This window comes from Anoplophora glabripennis, unplaced genomic scaffold, assembly GCF_000390285.2.
Source record: "Anoplophora glabripennis isolate ALB-LARVAE unplaced genomic scaffold, Agla_2.0 scaffold343, whole genome shotgun sequence".
Classification (NCBI taxonomy): Eukaryota; Metazoa; Arthropoda; class Insecta; order Coleoptera; family Cerambycidae; genus Anoplophora; species Anoplophora glabripennis.
In genome coordinates, this window is record NW_019416439.1 from 83119 (window position 1) to 89118 (window position 6000).

The 6000-nt window shown below is 31.1% G+C and overlaps 1 protein-coding gene across 2 annotated transcripts in view; it reads right to left on the reverse strand.

Moving 5' to 3' along the window:
- The window catches only part of LOC108908455 (putative phosphatidate phosphatase), a 133346-nt gene that overhangs the window by 46484 nt on the left and 80862 nt on the right, over positions 1–6000 (reverse strand). The window lies entirely within an intron of this gene.

The window sequence follows — 6000 nt, forward strand, 5'->3', positions numbered from 1 at the left end:
GCAGTAGTTATAAAAGCCAACAGTACATCTAATCCAAAGGACTCTGCATGATGTTTATGAAAATATGGGTCAAATTGGCTGAAATTGTGGTGAATTGTTACCACAAAATCTCCATAGTAGTTGGGTCCGAAATTCAATGCTTTCCTACTTATAGCCGATTGGCCCTTAGCAACAGTAACTTGCAGATTGCATTCATACATTGTAAAAACTTAGCCTCTCTCTCTAGCTGGACGTATTCTCGTTCATTTGGGAAAATATCTAGGAGTACGAAAAAATTACCTACAAGTTCTGTCTTTAAATCAAAACTGACTGTAATGGTTAGAGATGAAAAAAATAGGTACAATTTTTATTTTTATTTATTAATAGGTAACACTTTTCCAATACATTATAAAATAATTTTCTTGCAATTTCAAAAGAGCTAAATAGTATGCCCCATTAATTCCATTCTCATATCAAGTGTTCCCATCCCGCAATTCCATTGTTTTTTAATACCCCGTCCCTGTAGTTACTATCACATAACAAACACATAAGTAGATACTTTGGCACGTTTTAAAACTATTCAAATGCGAATTTCATTGCTGGTTGTACCTAACATAACAGTGATAATATCCACAATATTTTGCAGATAACTAAGAAGTACAATACCAAGTAGCATCGCGGGTTAACCGCAAGCCCGAATAAATATAAAATGCAACCACATAACGTAGTATCCTGTTACTACCGTTTAAAACTGTTTAGGTTTGGATTGCCAACTCCAGTGTATTCTAAAGTATGCTAACTGCGTAATGGTTAATATGTCTACAAAATTGTCTGAGTTTAAATTGTGCCTATAAAAATAATGAGAGTTGTGTAACCTTCAACAAATTTTCAGCTGGAGAATACCAGACCTAAATATTTAATCAAATTACTCTTATCAATTTTATTGAAACTATAGGTACATATTTGTACGCAATTAAAAAATATACATATTATACTATTGTACCCATCGTGCTATACATATAATATTTTTATTATTTCATTAATAAAATAATTAATAATTTACTAAATTAAATATAAAAAATGTATACAATAAAAATAACCTCAACATCATAAGAAAACTATACTTAAATAAGAGAGAAAACGATATATTCATAGTTATAACAAAACTTTAAAATTCGGATTCTATCTTTTTTCCAAAGAAATGTAATTAAGAATTAATGAAACCTTTATTTATTTATTTATTTATTTATCAAGTTACATCACCTCAGAGTACACCAATTGTGGGGTGGGGTTTACACAAAAAACCAATATTTAACAAGATAGACTCAGAAATGAAAATTTATCCAACAGTTGGAGGAAGGAATACCCATAGGCAAGTACACGTTGTCAATTTTAAAGGTTAAAAATTGTGGATAACGACGCTGAATAATTTCTATGCTATTGGAATATTTACTGTCATCTGGATTCAAATTAGCGAACCATTTTCAAACCTACATTTTACAAATGAATTGTAGAGTAGGTTAAGTAGAACGAGGAAGTGTAACATTATTTTTTATAGAATAAGACAGTATATATTACATTAAAGAATATTCAACGGCAATTTATTCAGATGACACCAGGCACTGACAGCATCTAAACTGTTTTGTAACAGTACACATTGATTTTATCATTTTCTGCAACAGAAAACAATTTCATGTCGTTAGCATGAAGTTCACATTAACATTAGCAATAATGTCATTAATAAAATACATTAAAGAGCAAGGGGCTCAAGACAGAAACTTGCGGAACACCAAATATTGCACCAAAAACAGACTTAAAGCCACGGTATTCTACATACAAACTCCTATCTTCACCTTCTAATATGCACTGCATTTATACTCGTGCATCACATTTTGTACAGCAGACAGCAAAGGTTGAATTATGTGAAACTTGGGAACATTTTGTGTCGTGTCGTGATAACACGTTTTGCAGAACTGTCTATTACATTATTTTAAATAGCGTACACATGGAAATTTACAAAAATTAGATAGTTTAACTTGTTTCCGAAATGTGAATATATTTTTTCTACTTTATATTTGTGTTTGTGTTAAGACAGACATTTTCTCCCTAGCTTACGCCGTGTATCCTATAGATCCCACATATGTCCTGCACCACAACCAAGCTGCCCTTATGCCCACTTTTCTTAATTATTAATTAAAAAAAATAAACTTATAGGTTAGATTTTTCTATTATGTAAAACATACGTAAAAATAATTCCATTAATTATTTCTGACCTTCGTCACATGACAAATGCGCAAGCCTACATGAAAATACCTGATGGCTGTCCGTAGGTGCTAGTGTTTTTTGCGTATACGTAAAATGAGAACGAAGATATGGGGAGATACGGAGATAGGGTGAGAACTCCCGAATACATAAAATAGATTATAAAAACTATTACATATTTCTTCTTCTTCATATCCCTGAAGCCAGCAATACACAGCCGCGAAATGGCACCCAACGTGGGGCTATGTCGTCATATAAAATTGAAACCACAGCTAGCATACCGCGACATAAACGTATCATTCTCTTCGTATAAAACTATAAAAGTAGGACAGAGGTAGCCACCTGAGCACCCAGAGTAAATTTTCATAAACCCATATTATTCTTATCTATCGTTAGAAGCCGATAACATAATGACGACACGTGCTTCCAATATCTGATAGTCCCAGACAGCCGTCAACTGTTGAGGCGTCACTCAGTGTTTTTTAAAATTAAATAAATCCCACTAACAGCCAGTTCCAAAACAATTTATTATAGATGCTATTGTCTGTACTGTAACTATTTACTTGTGGCATTTTATATTAGGCATTGTTCACGATCACACTTCATTATAATGTTTAATACATAAAACAGAGGAGTTTTCGAAACGTTATCAGCTTGTCTTGTTCAAGTATAACCATGAACAATAATGTACTTTTTTAATTTTAGATGCTTGTGGTTAGAAAAAACTAAATTTAATTTAATTGAAAATATCATTTTCTTTTCAATGTGGCAGAAATGCTCAATTAAATAAGTAAAAAATTATCATTAGAATAAAATTAAAAAAGTTATTCATGATAATTTCAAGATTAACTTTAATTTGTGTTCATGATAGATGATGAATTCTTAGTATTAATAGGTTCCAAAATTTAATTTAGACTTAATTATTTTAATACTGTATGCAACTTTGTTTGAGTTCTAGTTCAACTACAAAATGATACCTGCTTCCTTTAGCTTATGTTAGACTCACTTGCATCGTAGAAGGGATACGATGACATCAATTATCGGTTTAAGTTTTTCGTCTTGCTCAAATTTAATAAACTGAACAATTACACATTTAAAATTGACAAGAAACTGACTCAACTCTTACCTACGCTTATTTTATCATATGACCAAATACTCTATGGATTCATTGGAAAGCGCAAACATTGCTTCTTAGCAACTAACATTTCCTCTCCTTCACTTCACTTCAATTTCAAAGAGAAATTCATTATTTCCTTAATTATACTAACATGGTCGCAATTGTGCAAAACCTATACGGTATAACATAACCCAAGCATTTATGCGTATACAATACATTTAATTATCAGTCCCTACAACACATAAGAACAGTCTTTGTTACCATGCATCAGATAGCAATTATAAAAAATGTTCGACATTAAAAAAGTGGTTTTTGATTTCTATTGAGCCCACCATGAGCCCACAGATTCCATATTTGCAACAGACAAAAACAGTTTTCTAACTCTTTTAAACCAATTTTTTCAGAAATCTCATTTTCAAAATTATGAATTTATCTCTTTCTGATACCAAGGTCTTTATACAGAGTGGCCAAATGAAAACGAAACAGAGCTATTTTCAGGAAATGCGTCAAGATTGTAGAAAAACGCTCTGACCCGTCGATTTTAGATTAAAGGGACTAAACAATTGGTAACGGTAAAAATGTCAGTCATTCGAGTTAAGTACGCCAATGGTATAAATTTAGTATTTCTTGCGTTACATTGTTTTTTGGCGATTTGTTATCACCTTCGTAAAAATTGTTTATACATAAGTTTCAACTTTAAAATCAAAATTCTTACTAAGTATTGGGCGGAATTATAAAATTTAAAGTCTGTTGTAAAGAGAATTGTAAGAGCTTTCAAAAGAAATATTACTCAACCCCCAATGCCATTTAAATATTTTGGGGTGATGCTTACCCTTGCTTGGGGGTGAAAGTGGCGGAGTCAAAAATACCAGCAAAGAATGTCCTTCTTTAATATAAAATCGACGGGTCTGAGCGTTTTTCTACAATCTTGTCGCAATTCCTGAAAATGGCTCTGTTTCGTTTTCATTTGGCCACCCTGTATAATAATGCTATTATACATATTTGCTTGTCTTAAATAAAGCTTTCAGTATATTTTTGTACTTGCTGGTCCTCAAAATTTCAATTTATCTGTCCACCACGGTATAGCATAGACCCCGAGCGACATCGGAAATTTCGCGTGGTGTGGGGGGAACTTTTAGTTTCAGAGAAAAGCTGATCATAAAAGTTAAATTTTTTTAAAATGTAATACAATGAGCTCAGGAATTCTAAAATTAATCTGCCGATCTGTTTTATTTAATTTGATTACAAAATTAAATGCTGCCAAAGGATGCCTCTATGAAATATAAAACAAATTACTTAACTTGGAAGATACCTACGTAAAAATTTTGTAACGACGTAACCTTCATTGTTCTAAATTCCCAGCAATGTCGCAATTAGTAATATAATTACGTACTTGAAAATAGCAGGAATTTCTAATAATAAACTAATATCAAGTAATCCATGGGAAATAATATTACGAACATACTGACGTGGCGTTGGTGGTTAGAACGGTTAGATACCTAGTCTCTTAATAATGCAATAGTGACGCAAGGAATAAGCGTTTACGGGTCGATTTTCGGTTTCGTCCCACTCTAAGTATACCCAGGTATTACGGAAGTGCCTTGCTCACCTAATAATAAAAAAATTGTAATTATGATGTAGAAAAGAGCTGGCGGAAATTAGACAAACAATAAACGAGTTGAATACTTGGACTTTGAATGACTTAATGAAAAGGTAATAAATAATTTAAGTATATTTTATTTAAAAAATTGATTAACCTTAAAGTCTATAATTAAATATGGATATTTTTTCTGTTCATAAATAATAACTAATACAGAATTATATATTATTAGATTAGTTATTTTTAAAAAGTATAGATATTTGATGTTATTTTAATTAACGAACAAAAAATTGTGTTTTTATACAAAAAAAATATACATAAAAAATATGCCAATCAATAAAAATTAATGAGTCTAAAAAAGTTGTCGAATTTTTTTATTTATTTGTCAAAATATTAATAGCTTATGAAAACTGGCATTTCTATGTAGAAATGAACAATTTGAAAATTTATTGCAAAATAAGTACATACAGTATGGCCAACTAAGGACCTCTGAAATTTCAGTTTAAATTTAAATTTAAACTGAAATTAGAATGAAACCGTTTGGATGTATTTGCAGTCAATTACCTACGATGGTTCAGTTAGCAATTCATGGCTTGCTATGATTTTTAAAAACAATTTTTGGGAAAAATTTCATGAAATATTAGCCAATTACTTACAAATTTTAAGAATATTAGGTCCTGCCTCAAATTATGAAAATAATATATATATATATACAGGCTGTCTACTATAAGAGGGCCACTCCTATGTATCTCGCTTAATATACGACGCACGTCAAAAATCTTTATATGTTTTTTGTTACATTTTTTGAGGCCTTTATGCCTGTAGAAACAAATTTGAGATCCATGGCCAACTTTGTGAGTAATCATAAAAAAACCGGAAAAGTACCGAAAGTTTAGGGTCGTTTAACTTTTTTATTTTAAGAGATAGAGAAAACTTATTTTAATAAAATTTCATGGCAAAATTGATATCTTTCACCTGGTATAAACAGATTTTAGAACTATCGTATGTAAATTGCTGCGCCCTCTACACGGACAAAAAAAAA